Genomic DNA, 19,336 nt, shown 5'->3' on the forward strand with positions numbered 1-19,336 from the left:
ATTATTGTGGGGGATGGACAGACATCAAGAAAGTCTGTTATGAAAAGTTAACCTACGCTTTGTGGCAAGATGACAGAAATTAAGAAAAACTGGAACAGGGGAAATGAAGGAATGATGTGTCAGTAAGTCTGGCATGTACAGTATTGGTATTCTAGAGATGCTTGGACTTTTTCCAGCTACTGAACAGACATTTAGGTCTTCAGCTGCTTACCTCCATTCCTGTTAGAGCAAATAGCAGATATAAATTGGCTATGTCTTCCAGCCTGTAAAGAATCCTGCTCTACTGGCACCTAGTCATTCTGTGTAAAACTGAATTGTCCCATATGTTCTCATATGAAAGGGGTCTGAAGTAGATGTATCAATATCATTGTTTTTTTTTTTTATCAGTGTGAATAAATGTTTTTTGGTAGTTGCTGATACAGGTACCAAAACTGATATCAAATTGAGTAACCTACTCAGGATATCAAAGTAAATTTTATTTAGCTCTGTTGATGTTTATCCAGTTTACATAGTGGCCATGAAAAGTGCATGTTCATGCAACTTATAATGCTAGCTAGCTGATTTTAAATTAAGCATATTAGCTAGCTAGATTACTTACCTTGGTTCGAATAGGGTTGCAGTGTAGAAGAGCAGGTTTTGTTTAAGTTTGGAAAAGCACTTCTGTACATCTGTGGGTAAAGTATGTTTCATTGCAATGGAATCACTCATTGTCAGTGACCAACAGTGACATGCCAAGAGTTGTCTGAAGACATATTTGCTGCCTAGCTAGCATTTGCTGCAGCACTAGTTGCTGTTGTGTGCTGTTAGCAAAGAACTCCTAATGCAAAATAATGGAAATAGTTTGGAAATCTGCTTTGCTTACAAATTGTGAACTACATCCAGTTCACTTTCATGTAATGTCGTTTGTTCATTAGCCTGGCAACGTACGCTAGGCTTACATCAGATCACATCACATTATATTAGATGGTACTGGAACATCTTTTACAAGTAAATTAGCACAGTATTGAAATCTCATATTCTGGGTGGTAGATTGGTAGATGAAAGAAAATCTCATTCAGGATTAGAATGTCTATAAATATCAGGGGGAAAAGTAAATCAATATCTTTTCTGTGCTACACATATGCACTCATGATAGCTTATTTTCCAACCACTTGGCGTCTAGCTCTGCCTAAGAGATAAGAAGTAATGAATTGGTTAAACTATTTGTTCATCAGCTTTGGAGACTGTGTGCAGCACTGGGCCTGAATACTAAAGAGCAACACTTCTTTAGGCAGTGGGCAGGTCTCAGTTGCTTTCCCCAGCACCTCCCACCACTGCGGTAGAGCTAAATTTGATTCATTCAGAGCCGCCCACCAAGCTAAAGAGTTCCAAATGGGGTGCGTTACAGGATCAATACTATGATTAGCAAAAACCTTGTAGGTATTGTCTTGTTGGCAAACCATCCTATCGGTACTGGAGCCTCTGGGGAGATTTAATGTGCTAAATGTGGGGGACAGGACAGACTCATAGGGTCTTGATAACTAAGACAAGGTTCTGCTTGTCAGTGCGTGTTGTCTTTTGCTCCAGTGTTGTATTAGGTGGTCTCACGATTTACAAAGGACAGTTCAGAGGAAAATTATCTTTGATGTCCTCAATTATGTAATAGTGCCATTTAGGCAGAACCTGACTAGTTCAAAGCCACAGAAACACACTAATGTTGGTCTCTCTTCTGTGGGAAAATAAGTTAATGCTGCAGAGTAACTCTTCAAATAACACATCAATGGTAAGCAATTTTGCCATTATATCATAAATCAGATGTTGAAGACTGAAAACCTTTTTGTGCTTAGATATAAGATATGCATCATTATGGCTTCCCAAACTGATTAAAAAAAACACTAATGCAAAACAGTGTGATTTAAAGCCATCTTGAGTAAAAGCTTTGTAGTTTTTATTATTTGTACTAGCGCAAAAGTAGTAAGTGCATTGCGACAAAACTGTAGGCAGAAAAACAGACTACCAGTGATTAGAAGGACCTAATCCCCTTTAAACACGTGCCCAAGTCTTTACACTCATGCCCAACTCTGCCGCTCACTTCTGTCTCACTTGGACTGCTGTGACTGTGCACAGATGCTGGAATTCATTACTGTGTTCCATTACGTGGCTGTGCAGCCCAGCAGCCGACTGAGGGAATGAGAGGGCCAATCAATACAGTCTGTATCTGCCGCTCCTAATCTCTGTCGCCTGTGTCACTGCCTCTATCTGTAATAGATCTCTGGGATTATAGAAATTCTTAAGACACTGTGCTGGGCACTCTAGACTCTCTGGGGCTATGCTGCTGGTTGGGAACAGGGTCTGTCCTTTTTAGTCTCACCCAGACAGTGTGAGAAGAATGTTAGTAGGGTGTTAGGAGAGAGGAAGAGAAGATGGGAGGGAGGAAGAGAGAGAGAGAGAGAGAGAGCGAGAGAGAGAGAAGAGCAAAAAAGAGGGATAAGCGCAAGATGGGGCAGGCAAAAGAGAGAACATGTAATTTCTCTAATCCTTGTGGCATTTATACTTTCACCAGCAGATAATGAAAATGAAAAATAGAAACGGGGAGAACTTCACAAGTTCCAGGTTTTAATCTGTTGCACACACAACTATTTTGCTATTTTTACCTTGTGCATGCACGTGGATGAATGTAGTTATGTGTGTGTATATATATATATATATATATATATATATATATATATATATATATATATATATATATATATATATATATATTTGTTATTTTATTTTATTCTGACCTGTGATGGACTGGCTTACCATCTGGGGTGAATACTACCACTCTGCATCCAGAGTTACTGGGATTGACTCCGAATCCACCAAGACCCTACTCAGGATAAGGTGGTTACTTAAAATGTACAAATGAATGAATGAATGAATGAATGAAACCAGCCATCCATCCATTTTTTGTACTGCTTATGCTACACAGGATCGTGTGGAGCCTGGAGTCTATCCTAGCCTATCACCTTGAACATGGTGCCAACCCATTGTAGGACACAATTACACACTATGGACAATTTAGATATGCCAATCAGACTGGGGGAGGAAACTGGAGTACCCGGAGGAAACCCCCAAAGCACGGGGAATCCATGCAAACTCCGCACACACAGAGGCGGGAATCGAACCCCCAACCAAGGAGGTGCGAGGCAAATGTGCTAACCGATAGATAGATAGATAGATAGATAGATAGATAGCAAATTAGGTTAACTTAAGCACAATAGATAGCAACTGAAAAACAATGCTGGTAATGACAGAACCGGGTTGAAGAATAATGTACTTAATACAATAGTCTTTATTGCTACTTTGAGGTTAAAGATATATTGGACTTCTAAATTAATCTTAAAATCTGGAGATTAGCTGGCTATCATACTGGACATCATATCAACTCAAATAAAAGTAATTCCAGCAAGAGTGGGACAAAAAAGATATATAGGTCTATAGACTTTTTTTGTGTAGCAATACTAGAACAGTGGGCATGATTGTACACATATTAGAGTTTTCCATCTCCTACTGTTTCTTGTTGCCCAAACAGCTCATATAATTATATTACAGATTTACTACCACTGAAGAACGCTGAACCAAGATTTTTATTTTTTTTTTGGAATCTTTATGACAGAAACACTACATGTATAATAAAGAGGGTTTTTTTCCTACAGAAAAAACATCAGAAATGGCCATAAGAAAAACATTACAAGCAGTGAAATAGAAAATGCTATATTTATATATGAAACAGACTTAAGATCAGACCCTCATAAGCAAGGACTGGTTTTGCTGTTTTTTTAGTCAGTAACTTTGTAGTAAGTAATTTTATCCAAATAATATTTTAGTGAAATTAGAGTCAATTAGAGGTAGTTAAGATACAGAACAGGATGTCTCACTGAGGAGATTTTAAAACAGAATTGCAGAGTTAAGTAGTGCACAATGCTCTTGACTCCCTGTCTACAATGTCAACATGACACCTTCCTTTGCCTAAACCCACTGCAATTAACCCCAAAACCTGCACTAGGTCAGTCACATAAACAATAGTCCAAAAATCCTTTCCATCATTAGCACCTCTGACAGTAAGAACATTTCCACAGTTGATTATGAAGTCTTTAGAAGAATATTACAGACATTACCATTATAACTTTGGCATGTTATAGCTCATGACATTATAAATACTACAGTATAATAATATATAATATAATATAACTAATAGCGGGCACACGTTTGCCTCAGACTTCAGGGTTAGGGGTTCGATTCCTGCCGTTACCCTATGTATGTGGTGTTTGCATGTTCTCCCCATGCTGTTGGGGTTTCCTCCGGGTACTCTGATATCCCCTCCAATAGTCTAAAGACATGCATGGTAGGCTGATTGGCATGTCCAAAGTGTCCGTAGTGTATGAATGGGTGTGTGTATGTGTATGTGATTGTGCTCTGCGATGGATTGGCACCCTGTCCAGGGTGTACCCCACCTTGTGCCCAATGCTCCCTGGGATAGGCTCCAGGTTCCCCGCGACCCAGTAGGATAAGCGATATAGAAAATGGATGGATGGATAACTAATAGCAAACTTAATCCAAAGTTACTTTTTTAAACTGTTTGTAGGAAGAGTGAAGCAATATACATACAGTGAATGCACAGTTTACAATGGGACATGAGTTATCACTTTGATTATTAGCATTGTCCACTTGAGGTAAAATCACTTGTGGCATTTAAACACAAGTATCATCATTGTCTCTTCACTTGACTGATCTCTGTCCACTCTTACATCTGTGCAGAAATAATCATTGATTAATTGAGTCAGTTCTAATTTGTTGACCAAATTCATGTTTTTAATTGGTCATTTAAACATGTTACTAAACATACATAAACATTTCTACTCAGTTTTGACGATGTTATGGCACAGCAGACTTTTTGACAGTTGCAATCTGATCACAAACTGAACTAAGTAGCCTTATGTATGTTTTGCTACAACATTTAATTATCAAAAAAATTATATATATATTAAATCATGAGAAAAGTACACTTAGCTAGCAAGGGTTTATACATCTTTAGGCAGAATGACTGCATTTACTGCTGTGTTGGCTCCTGACACAGCATGATCTCAGCAGGCAAAAAGTCAAGTCAAGATTAGAAAGCAGCCTAAATAAAAACCTTTCCACATCATTTTGGTAAAATATAAGCAATTTTCTAAAAGTATATAATTTTGATCCTAACCCGATTGTCATTTTTGATGCAATTTCCAATGGGTTTTCCCAGACATCCAGATGTAAAATAATGTCTATTCATTGCCGGACTCTGATTCAGAAAAGCATTCAAAAGCTCAGACAAATAAAAGAACAGAAAAACTGGTGACTGAGCATATCACATAAAAGCTTCAGCAGAATAAAACTAGATCTTTGCTAAGTCAATAATATCATGCCTGACATTAATCTAAAATCTTCCAAAATTTGCAATATGTCTCCACATTGTCAAAGAGCCTGTTTAAAGGATGCAACAGATGCCAAGGCCCTGCCTCCCATGTTAACAAAACGCACAGGTGTGACTTGACTAATGCATCCTGAGCAGATGACTAATTGTGAGCAGATCGTTAGCAGATGTTGTTGACATGGCTGCGTGGCAAACTGACAGGGCCCTGACATGTCTTGGGTCAGTGACAGAGACAGGAGGCAGGAGAGGAAGGAAAAAAACTGCTGCGATTTTCCCTTTCTTCTTTTGGATCACCTGCCTGAACGGCTTCTTTGCTGTCGTGGCACAATGTGACTATCTGCACCCGTGCAGCTGTCGAAATTCATTCACCACGGCTGGCGGCTGCCTAGGTGCCTGCAGGGCATCACACTTGGATGGATTTTGCAGGGGAAGCACTCATGTGAACCAGGATCCGCTAGCAACATGCCCCAAAAAAATGAGGAGTATGTATGTGTTTATGCATCTTTCTTATTGTGACAAAAGCTGTTGCATGGTTTACTGCTGTAGGATAAGATTCAAGAACAAACATTTCTTCAATTTGAGCATATTTGTCAACCTTAATTGTGTCCGATCCTTAAACAAAATTTCATATACGACAAAGACAACCCAAGTAAACACAAAATATAGTTTTTAAATGATCTTTTCATTTATTGTAGGAAAAAATGTTATCCAATATCAATCAACAAATTTAATTGATAATTGGGTTCAATTAGATTAGACACACACAGGTCAGCTCTGTTGAATCTAAACATCACTTAAATAGTGAAACCTTTCCAGCAATGTAAAGTAGGCAATAAGACAAGAAGCAACAAGAAGTGCACTATGTTGCAATCAAAAGAAAGTCTGGAAGAGATGAGATAGAATGTTATTGAAATATATTGAACTGTATCAGGGTTACATAGCCATTTCAAAGGCCAGTGAACCACAATGAGTGCCACTATCTCCAAATGGAGAAAACTTGGAACAGTGGTGACTCTTCCCACAAGTGGCCAGCCTACCAGAATTCCTCAAAAAGTGAATTGATGACTCATCCAGGAAGTCACAAAAGAACCCAGATGAACATGAGGAACTGAAGGGCTTGCTTGCCTCAAATAAGGATCAGTCACATAAACAATTGTCCAAAATGGCATGAACATTTCCATGGCTGATGATGAAGTCTTTAAAAGCATATTAAAAACATTATCATGGTATCTTTGACATGTTTTAACTAAAGACATAGGCCTATAATATAAATAATAGCAAATTTAATCCAAAGCCATTTTTTAAAACTGTCTTTGTAGGAAGAGAGAAGCAATATATAGTACATACAGTGAATGCATAGTTTACAATGGGACATGTGGGGAAATAATCAAAAGAAAGTCTGGAAAAGATGAAAAAGATATATATTGAAATACCTTATGTAAGGGTTACAGAGCCATTTCTAAGGCTCTTAGACCCCAGTGAAGCACAGTGAGAGCTACTATTTTAAAATGGAGAAAACCTGGAACAGTGGTGAATCTTCTCAGAAGTAGCCAGCCTATCAAAATTCCTCCAAAAATGCATCGAAGGCTCATCCATGAAGTCATAAAAGAAAATAGATGAACATCTGAAATAAGGACAGTATTCATGATTCCACCATTAGAAAGAGACTCAGGGGGCGGTTGGGGCATGTGGTATCCATGTGAGAGTCACAAGGCAAAAAACACTATTAACCAAGAGGAGCATAAAAGCATGTCTCATATTTGCTAAAAAAAATAAAAAATAAAAAAAAAAACCTTCTTGACCCCAGGTCATATGGGATAATGTTCTGAGGACAGATTAGTCGAAAAGTGGAACTTTTTAGAAAACAAGAATCTGGCATAAAGCTAACACAGCACTAATTTCACAACTTTCACAACAGCATTTGCGCAACTTCCAAAATTCCACAATAATTCATACCAGCCATCTGTGACCTGAAGCTCAACTGCAATTGGTTTATGCAGCCAGCAACAATCAGCAAACAAGAATCCGAAACACAAGAGCAAGTTCACATCTGAATGGCTCAAAAGAAGCAAAATTAAGGTTTCTGAGTGGCCTAGACAAAGTTTAGCTTGAAACCCCATTGAGATACTGTGTCAGGATCTTAAGCAGGTAGCTCATGCTGGAAATCCCTCCAGCGTGCCTGAATTAAAGCAATTCTGCAACATAAAAAAGAGTGGGCCACAGCAATGTGAAAGACTAATCCCCAGCTATTGGAAGCATTTGGTTGCAGTTGGTGCACAGTGTAAAGGTGACACAATCAAGAAGAGGAAATCAGGAACTCTTAATTATTACAAGAAACAAAAAGGTGAAATTGAAATTAATAAAATATTATTAAAATATTATAATAATTTATATTAATTAAAATAATAATAATTAAAATGTTTTCAAAGATTTCCATTGAGAAAACTATCTTATATCTCTACTGTATACTATTTTAACTGCTTTCAGCTTCTTTGTGTATCCTCTGAGGAGCTTTAGGATATTTTCAGTTTTAATATTTGCACCCCCACCCCACATGTTCCTCTCTCCACATCTGATTTAATTCTGCCTTTTTTCCCCTTATGTATCTGTTATAACTTAGATCTCATACACTAATGTTATATAATGCCTTCTTCAATTGAGGTCTGAAGACTGAAAGAGTTACGGCAAAACTGAATTTGTCTTTTGGTTGTTTGCGAGCTATTTTTCTGATGAATTTGGTTTTTGTTATGGATTATTATCTTGTTCCAGGAGACACCAACATTTTATTTTTAACACCTTAGAATTTTTTTTTTTATTGTGGTTAAATATAAAAATAGTATCTCTAAATTGTCCATAGTGTGTGAATGGGTGTGTGAGTGTGTGTGCGATTCTGCCCTTTGATGGGTTGGCACTAGGGCTGGGTGACATGACAAAAATATCATATGACAATAATTGAGGACATTCCTATGATACACAATGCACATCACAATATATAATTTAGCAAACAAACTGTCCGCAAAACAGTAGTAAAATAGACAAAAAAGTGTCTGACAATACTTTTCTTTAATGTATATAAAGACAAAGAAGATTAAGGGGTTTTTTTTAATTATGTCACATCAACGGCATTCATTCAGTACCATTGTAACTTGTAATTATTAAAAACAAAACAAAAAATGCATCACCATACCAACGCTATCTCAGAAAAGTGTATAAGGTAATCATTTATCATGATATTGATATTATATCGATACATCGCCCAGTCTTAATTGGTACCCCGTCCAGGGTGTCCTCCGCCTTGTGCTCTGAGTTACCTGGGATAAGCTCCTGTGACCCTGTGTAGGATAAGCAATACAGAAAATGGATGGATGGATGGATATTAAAATAGCTACAATTTAAATTTTTCACCCAGATCTGTATCTGGAATTCCCACTATCCTCAGCTCACAACCTCACATCACATGACCTCTATTCAAGCACCATTCCCCAGTCAAAGTCACCTGATTACTAATCAAACTCACCTATCTGCAATCACTTTAAATAATACTTGCTTTAAATAATCTGAACTCTTAATGTTCCTTTGCTCTAGCATTTCCTTTCCTTTATTCTAGCATTGTGTCCCTGATGATTTCAAGTCTTTGTTCTCTTCCAGGTTTGATTAGTGTTTAGCCAATGCTTGCTATACATTTACTTGTCTATTTTATTCCTGATTGAACCTACACTGGTTTTAATTTGTTCTTGTTTTTTTTTATTGAAAAAGAGAGAGAGAACCTGCACTTGCATCTGTTTGTCTGCTTTATATCAAAAACCATGGAGGATGCACACAATTGCACTCTGTATGTATGTATCTATGTCAAGGTTATCATTAGAGGCAGCTATGAATAATACAAATGTAGATGAGTATTTTGTCTGACATGTTGCACTGCTTAGTGAGGTGTGTCATGTGCCAATGGCGTTTCTACAGTCTAATAACAAACATCAGCATGGGGTTAATGTTTAAATAAAATTAGACTGATGGTTGAATCACAGTGACAAACATGAAATAGATTAAACAGTAATACGTAATAGCTGGCTGCCAAGCATTTCTGATAACTTGAAGCCAAATTCATAGAAGGGAAACAAATATTTACTTCTGCTATTTTTTCCAACTTAATTCTCTCGTACTGCTTCCCTTTGTGCTATCACAGGATGAAATAATCACCTAATGCCATCCTGTCTACTCGCCATCACGTTAGTCTTGTTATAAACAGTGCTATTGACAGAGCTATTTTTAATGAAAGCCAGTGAAAAGGGGAAGCGAGGTGGCAGTAATTGTTCTAATTGGGAGCGGATCGATGGCCGCACACAAATCATGCAGCCACACAAGCCAACAAAAAGCAGCCTGTCAGGGATCGCACACACTGTGCACAAACAGCCATTCAACACAGCTGGCACGTTGCAGAGCTGACCAAGGTGGCACACCATGATTTCTAGCCCTCTTTTCAAGCAGGTTGGCAATTCTATAATAATAAAGAGCATGACTGTTCCATCACACATGCACCCTGCTTTGGAAGATCAATTAGTTAATGGAGGGATCTGCTATTCAGAACACTTTGAATAGTGTCATCAATACTCCTTTTTTAGAATTGCAGAAATACATTTATGTAATGGATGTGCTTCTGCAATTTAAAAAAAAAAAAAAAAAAACACTTTGTCATCCAAGTTTGTGGATTTGGGCTGTTTATTTTAACAAGTCCTGAAGTTTTGCTCATCAAATAAAAAATGTACACTTGCTGTAAAATGTGAGCAGTGGATTAGGTCTCATTAGTCTCAGTATCTTGGATTCATTTCAATAATTTTTAAGCACCCACCAAGCATGTTGCCTATTCTGTAAAGCGCATATGGTGCTGTATTAAAAATGTTGAATTAAATCCAAATTTATGGAGCCCTTCTCGGCCCACTGCAGCAAAACAACTTAACGTCACACTCTAATCCAGTTGCAGGTGTTCACAAAGTGATCTTCAATTACATAAAATTGGGTTCCACAGATTTATTCAAATTAGTTTAGCATCACTCCAGGTAAATACGCTTACCTGTGCAAGAAAACACAGCTAAGATTTTATTTCAATGTCAAGAGAGGGGCGTTGGTGTAATGTACAAAATAAATTTACATTTAATATAGCTCAGTAAATCAGTGAGGAACTAAATCACATATGGGAACATATTTCTCATTGCTCACATCAACATTCTGATCAAACATGACATGAGGACCACAAGGGGTAAAGCAGACATCTCTGGTGAGTTGAAGAAAGCAATTACTTTGTTTCTTCCTGAGCTACTTTTAATTACTAGGAGATATGATTGTCTGCTTCTGTCTTAGATTCCAGTTAACTGCTCTGTTTCAACATGTTTGAATGTGATGCATGTAAAATACTAGGTATTCAGATAAAACCTGCTCTCCACTTCATCTTTGTGTATTGTATGTATGGTGAAATCTATTTTCCCTTTTATTTTTACTGTGTGTAAATAAATAGTCATTTAAAAATTGAGAATCCACTGTAGCCAAGGTGCGTTTGCAGGTTATTTACATGCTTTAAATGCACAACAGTATATTTACATTTATATTTTCACATTATTTATTCATTTAGCAGATGTTTTCATGTGCTTTATATAATATATATTATAAACTACAAACAAGAAATGGTTATGACAAACAAGGAAGTCTTATCAGAATTCAGAAATGTCCCTGACACACATTATAAATACAAGGAGAAAGAAGGCTTAGATTTTGTTTTTGTTTTTTTATACATTTAAAAAAAAAAAAGCAAAAGCTTTTTTTTTTTTTTACCAGAAAGCCTGGTAATTCCAAGGTCTCTGTATTATGGTATTGCATATATTTGAACATCATTCCATTGAAAACGTAATAAGATTACTAGACATAGTGGTGGTAAAAAGACATCCATCAAGGGGGTTATTGTTATTCCAAACACTAAACAATGTCACCATATACCTAAGTTAGATTTTAATAGAAAGGCTTTAAACATGAATAACATCATTTTTCATCAACACATTATTCATTGTTGTGTACAAGACGACAGGATGTTGCATCATTCATGTGTCACATAAATTACATTACAAGCCGATAACACTGTGGAGTTGATATCCTGAAGTAGTAAACATAAATGCTGTCATCTTATCTTTCCAAATGACTAGTCAAGCATCTCTATATTGTACATAGCTCTTATACTCCAAGGCACCATTCAGGAGAAGAAGAAAAATCAAGACCACACAAAGATTAAGATTAAGCTCCCACTGACAAGACTTAATCACTTGTTACAGTAAAATGTGTTTGTTGTTTTTGTGAACACATCAAGAAGGGATGTGATTGATTCCGTACTTAATTATAACACTCAGGGTTTTTTTCCATGTTGATTTTGAAACTTTGTCCTTCCCCATTAATAATAGAGGAATAAAAAGGAAAACATGTTAATGGAGTATTCTTGAATTTAAATAAATTTTTCTTAACAAGCATGTTCTACAAGGTTGGAATTTTTCAGTTAGAGATAAGTTGACAAAATGAGTGCCAAGGACAAGCATGTTACAAAAATACAAAAAAAAAAATCCAACTGCTCTGCCATTTTTAAAAGACGGTTGCAAGATAGCAAGCTGAGGCTAAATCTGCAAAATAAAGAAAGAGGATTTAAAATATCAATAATTCTATACACCAGAGGAAGTCAGACAGACGGAGAGAGAGAGAGAGAGAGAGAGAGAGAGAGGAATATTCATACATGGTACTTATATAAGCTTGTTATGTGAAATGACATACACCTACAATATTTATATAATCCTCTCAAAGGCATCAGCTGTCAAAAATGTTCATTTTGTCAGTTAAACACCTGAGTCAAGCTGCATAGATATTATCTAAACCCAAGTGTTTCATTGACAAAACTGGCATTCATAACAGTTGATATTGATATAAGGTGTTATGACACTTTAGTATGTAGTACTTTAGTATTAGTATGTGACACTAGTGTCACATACTAATGTGACACTAACTTTGTAGCTCAGTTTGCTTTTAGTATGTCCAAGTCACAGAATCATGATTTGACATGCAAGCCTGCCAAGTGAATTTAACTGGCCATGTCTCCTTAACTTGGCATTTCATGGTAACATTAACCTGAAAAGCCCTGATGTATAACATTATTACTTGGGTGAAAGTTTTGACAGTGACATGGACTATACATGTACTGTAAATCAAAGATTCTCTCAGAGTAAGTAACGTGTGTTATTTGTTTTTAAAATTTGCATAAAAACTTATGGCAGTGTAATGAGAGAGGTACGTAAATTTTGACCTTAAATTACAGTGAATTTGTATGTGTTTGTATGTGGGAGGGAGTGAACGTTCTCACCTTTGTTGAAGTTTCCAGATATCCTCTTGTATGATCAAACTCATACCTATGAAAATCTGCCACTTGATGTAGGTGTGATATCAAATTGACAAAAGCAGTCTTTATTAAAGCTGATTCCAGTTGGAATAAACTTTTTATGACCATTTATGTAGTTTTTTCAGTTGTCAAGAAAGGCTTATGTAGGTGTTATGTAACCTTATGAAGACTACATTTAAAGTTGCTGGATATAAGATTTTGGAATTTTGCAGTTTCTGGTAGAAACATATTTCTCAAAACTACAGAACATTTTGTAATATTCAACGTTCGCCTCACACCGCCAGGGTCGGGGTTCGATTCCCGCGACTCTGTGTGTGCGGAGTTTGCATGTTCTCCCCGTGCTGCGGGGGTTTCCTCCGGGTACTCCGGTTTCCTCCCCCAGTCCAAAGACATGCATGGTAGGCTGATTGGCGTGTCTAAAGTGTCCGTAGTGTATGAATGGGTGTGTGATTGTGTGCCCTGCGATGGACTGGCACCCTGTCCAGGGTGTACCCCGCCTTGTGCCCGATGCTCCCTGGGATAGGCTCCAGGTTCCCCCACGACCCTGAAAAGGAGTAAGCGGTTGAAGATGGATGGATGGATGGATGGCTTATGTTTCGCTCACCACCACTGTGTGCATGAATCTCTCGGCTGCAAGTGGCAACCAGTGGTGTCAACCAATTTAGCATAGTGGTATGCAGTTTGGGATACAGCCCAATCATTTGTAAAGATATAATTATCTGCTTCATTTCCTCAGTATAACAGGAGTTTTATGAGAATAAAAAAAAAACTTTACTGTGCACATAAGGGGGCGGATCAACCAGGGAGGCACTGGGGGGCAACTGCCACCCTAATAAAAAGTCTTGTCACCGGAGCTTTTGATATCCCAGTGTAAGTATACTATAGTTGATGCAGACATTATGTGAGTTTATTCATGTCATACTGCCTCAATTCTAGACTAGTTCGGAAATTATTGTGTCTTGCACCTCTTAAGTTGAAAACTGGTTACAAACTTTTTTCTTTTCAGCCTTTTGCAAAGTTAATTACACCAATGCATTTAGGTCCAAGCTGTTGGAATGAAACATCTGTCAAGGTTTAGAAGGCAAAGACAACTGTTATACACAACAAAATCAGGTAATAGTTTACTTTCTTATTGTATAAAAAATTGTTGAACTAGGCTAATTCAACTAGGATATGATTGTTTTTATATTGCTTTTCTAATGTTTCTTGGTGTCAACTGTGGTTTCATTACAAGCTAGCTAGCAACCAGCCACTGATAGCTAGCAACCAGCCACTGATAACTAGCAACCGGGATGCAATTACAGGGGTGTTTGGGGTGGTCTGACCCGCCTAAATAAGGCTTGACCCCACCCCACAGTCCCCCAACACCGAAGGATGTCAAAACAAGATGTAGGGGGTCTTGAAATTTTCACATACTACTAAGTTTTAATAGTGAAAAATAGTTTGCATTGCTCAGTCTATCTGAAAAGAAAATATCTATATAAATTTGACCACCCTTAAAATGGGTCATTCTATTGCCAATGCATAAGCGCCCAGTATGCTAAATGTGGAAGAAGAAAAAAACATGCAATCGTGCAGTCAGTGAGCTTAATGCGATAAAATGGCACAGGAGATACCATAAGTGTTTGAAAGACACTTTTTTGTAAAAAAGTATTATGAAGAGAAAGGGTGACATCATGAATTTTTTAAACCAAAGAGTATACATGGTGAATGGATAACATATAGTGGTGACAGAGAGAGTGCAAGTGGAAGGTAAAGAAGGCAAAGAAGGAGGAGATGATGAGCTGGAACAAAGAGAGCAAGAAAGAGATATAGAAATGGACAACAAAGAGATACAGTAGAAGGAAGTGAAGAGATAGAATACAGAGGGCTTGGAGAGCTCACATAATGAAAGGGCTCCAAGAGAGATTGAGTCACCAGTACCCAGTGCATCAGGTGCACATGGTATGTTCAGTTCTTTGCCTATTCATTAGTATTTTACATAAGATATATATATTTATATATATAAGTCATGTTCCTGCTTACCACTGTCACATTCATTGCTCTGGATATTAGATATTAGTGAAATCCATCTTGCAACTGTATTACAAATGCATTATATTTGTAATTTGTTGGTGACTTCAATAAATTAGTACTTCTTGCAATGAAGTCTCATAATAACCTATATTTTCAGTTGTAATCTAACAATGTGCTACTGTGTTGACTTGTGTGACTGTGTTGCGGTCTGTCTGGATCAGAGATGGGTCAGTGTATTTGTGATGCTAAAACTTGCTAAAATGCAGTGCACCTACAGTATTAGAGGAAATAAAAAAATACACACATCTGTATTCTCTGTGTTTTAAAATGTGTTCTCAAACTGGATAACCAGGTTTGAAATAAAAAATAAAAAAAAACAGAGAATCACACCAGTATAAAGTATTGAGTGAGTCGAAGGCTTGATGCAGGCTTGATGCAAGGGATATGCAACCAAATATGAAGTGTTATTTACTTTATTTACTTTCATTTACTTCAAGACTTACTGTTGCTATACTGCTGCTTGCCTAAAAATTGTCTAGTCTGATACAAAAGGTTCTATGTTTTATGTTGTTTAACACATTCTTACAGTAGATGTAAGTACTAGGAAATAAAAGCTGAAGTCGTAAATTCTCATCCCATATCCATCTCAAACCCAAATGTCTTTGGTGTATAGCACAATATTTTCCAATAGTTTTGGAGGGGACTGTATCTATACAAATTTCCTGCCAGTTCTTATTCAACAGCATCCACCCATTTTCTGTACCCCTTATCCTACAGGGTCACGGGGACCTGGAGCCTATCCCAGGGGGCCTGGGGCACAATTTTTTGAACAAAAGATCAAATGGTTAAACAGTAAAGACCAAGGGTGCCAATATTAGTGGAGGGGACTGTATCTGTTCCATGTTTCTGCTCTGACATGCCAAGTCAAACATTTCTGTGGTCTATACATTATAAAAGAGTCTATATACCTACAGTCGGGTCCATAAGTATATGGACAGTGACACAGATTTCGTAATTTTGCCTCAGTACACTACCACAATGGATTTGAAATGAAGCAATCAAGATGGGATCGAAGTGAAGACCTTCAGCTTTAATTCAGGGGGTTTGACAAAAATATTGCATCAACTGTTTAGGAATTACAGCCATTTTCACGGGCTCAAAAGTAGTTGGATAACTGAACATAAGTATGAATATAAGGATTATTTTAAATACTTGGATGCAAATCGTTTGCAGTCAATGAAGTATATACTTCTCTGGCCTCACTGAGTCCAGTAACTTTGTAACCTTATAACTGCACTAAAGTAAATATTGGATGACGTTTCTTCACCTACTCTTTTCAGCAGACCAGAGAATAAAAAGGCTATATCCTTACCAGAATACACAATAAAGGTCTGATAGTGCACTTGATGTGAGCTTAGATATTTTATGCATTTTTGCAGTGGCAGCTCTACGTAGGCCAGGAAATGACAAAACATGCTGAGCCAGAGATGCTGTTGTGCTGAGGTTCATGGTTCTGCCACTGCACTTAAGTGGTGCATTGAGACATGCTCACAACATCAGAGACAGTGCAGATCAGTATCCACATGACATGACCTCGTCTACCTTTTCTAGTAAGTCATCTTTCTCCATCGCAGTCAGAAAGGTCAACACACTGACCTTTTTTTTTTATTATTCCATTGGGGTTTGTTAGCATCCAACTGGTGACTTCCAGGGCAGTAAGGTTAAGACGAGTATAAAACTACCAAGTGAAAATCAGCTGTTAACTTTGTAATTCATTGCAAAACATGATATTTTACAGAGAAGGTTGATTGAAACTATAAGTACTTAAAATAAGATATATGAAGGATTTTCAGACCTGTGTTTGAGTGACTTACATTATTTATGTTCTCTTCAGAAGTAACCAGTTAAACATTTAAGCCTTTCTTGACAGCAAACATCTTCTGCTTGAAGATATGATATTTAAACACAGTTTATTGAATATTAATGTGGTAAAACGGCTTCATACATAACCAAGAAGGAGACAACTATATTATATAGAATTATATAATGGATGGTCATGATATTGACCTGGCGGTTGAAAAAATTCTCTCAGAAACAGTTAACTGTTGTGAAATCATTGTGGTTGAGCCTTATAGCATGCAGGTTCATCATAAGCATAAGAGTATTACACATACACATAGAAAACCATTCTTTTAAAGACAGAGCCAAATCACAGCACCATTCGTGATTGCTTTTTTTTTGTTTTTTGTTTTTTAAAGCCAAGTGTTTTAAGTAGGTTCTGAATAAGATGTAATAATAACATGTAAATAGCATGTATAACTTACTATAAGTTCAGCTGTGGGCCTTTGGGAATCCTTGCATTTGAACTGACCATCTTCTAATCACTAGCTCAAACTCTTAACCAGTGAGCTACTGCTGCCCAGAATGTGTTTTCCAAGAAATTTGAATCTGCTAACTCATTTCAGTGCACTCCCATCAATGATGAGTACAATTCTCTGCTTTGCTTTATTGACATTGAATGTATTCTGTGCACACTTTGAGTTTTACCTCCTGCATAGTGATATCCCCATGACTACCTTGTTGTAGTTAGCACATAAACTAAAAATAGTGTATACAAAAATATTACAGAATTATTATATACAGAATTATTAGTTCACCTCTACTAAATATATTACCCCCCAACTCCTATATATTAATAGAAAAAGAAAAAGGAATTATGAAACATCTGAAATGAACAAAACTATTTTGCAGTCTGCAGTAAATTCAGCACATATAGTCATGAGAAAAAATAAGTACACCCCATAGAAATTGTTGGCTTTTTGACATATTTGGACAAGCAAACATTTGATCATTCTTGAAACAGTGCATATTAATAAAGTTGATACACTCTATCAAATGACACATAAAATTTACATTTTGTAGTAATTTTCACAATTTAAGTTAACAAAAAAAACAGATCAGTCACATTGAAAAAGTAAGTACACCCCTACAATTATCATACCTTCAAATCCATAAAATTAGACTCAGGTGTTCAAGATTGGGTTCCAGTGATTAGAACCTGCTTAGGGAGTGTAGGTGGAACCGGATTTATTTATACTCCTCTCATATCTAGTGTCTGGTGTTCCCTTTCCAATTGAGGTGTGTGGTGTCATCATGCCAAGATCTAAAGAGTTCTGTAAGGCCTTCAGAAAAAAGTTATGGATGCCTATGAGTCTGGAAAGGGATTTTAAAAGATCTTCAAATTATTTGTAATACATCATTCCACTGTAAGGAAAATAATCTACAAATGGCGCAGATTTGAAACGACTGCCAATTTGTCCAGGACTGGCCATCCCAGCAAATTTAACCCAAGAGCAGACCATCTGATGCAAAAAGTCTCCAAGAATCCCAAACTTTCATCACAGGATCTGCTGGTAAGTCTTGCAACTGTTGGTGTCAAAGTGCATGCTTCTACAATCAGAAAGAGATTGAACAAATTTGACCTGCATGGGAGGCATGCCAGGAAAAAGCCTTTGCAAGACCACAGTTTGCAGATGAGCATATAGGCAAAGACCAGGCCTTTGGAATAATATGCTCTGGACAGACAAATCAAAGATAGAGTTGTTTGGCACAGACCAAAGACAGCTTTTCAGGAGAAGCACCTCATACCAACTGTGAAGCAGAGCTATTATTATCATTTCAGCATTTGCAGCTGCAAGTGCAGTTAAAGGAATCCTGAACGTTGTGGGTCAGGACCCTCACTTCAACTTTTTCAAAGTACCATGAATGTGCTGTTATTAAAAATAAATGAATTACTTGCTACGTAAAGATAAAATAAATACAGTAGCAGCCTCAATCACTCAACCCATAATCATAATTGAGGGTTGTTATTTCATCTCTTTTTCATGTAGAGACAAAGTCACATAAACCATCTAATCATATCATGAGTTTTAACATAAGTCTTTCAAAAACTCTCCAGAATAGCTTTTTTTGTTTTTTTAAAGATTTACACAATGTGTATGAAGGTTATTAATGGCCCTATTTAGGTACTCTTGTTGGTGCCAGAGAGGCTGGTTTGAGTATTTCAGAAACTGCTGATCTCCAGGAATTTTCACGCTCAAGAGTTTACACAGAATGGTGTGAAAAACAACAACAAAAAACATCAGTGAGCAGCAGGTTTATGGTCAGAATTGCATTGAAAATCAGAAGATGGGGAGGCAGTGGTGGCTTAGTGGTTAAGGCTTTTGGTTACTGAACGGAAGGTTGAGCCCCAGCACTGCCAAGCTGCCACTGTTGGGCCCTTCAGCAAGGCCCTTAACCCTCTCTGCTCAAGGGGCAACGTATCATGGCTGACCCTGCACTCTGACCCCAGCTTCCTGACAGGCTGGGATATGTGAAGAAAACAATTTCACTGTGCTCTACTGTATATGTGACCAATAAAGACTCATTATCAAGATCAGAAGAGAATTGCCATTGTGGTTAATAGG

Source organism: Ictalurus furcatus, chromosome 11 (assembly GCF_023375685.1).
Source record: "Ictalurus furcatus strain D&B chromosome 11, Billie_1.0, whole genome shotgun sequence".
NCBI classification, from domain to species: domain Eukaryota; kingdom Metazoa; phylum Chordata; class Actinopteri; order Siluriformes; family Ictaluridae; genus Ictalurus; species Ictalurus furcatus.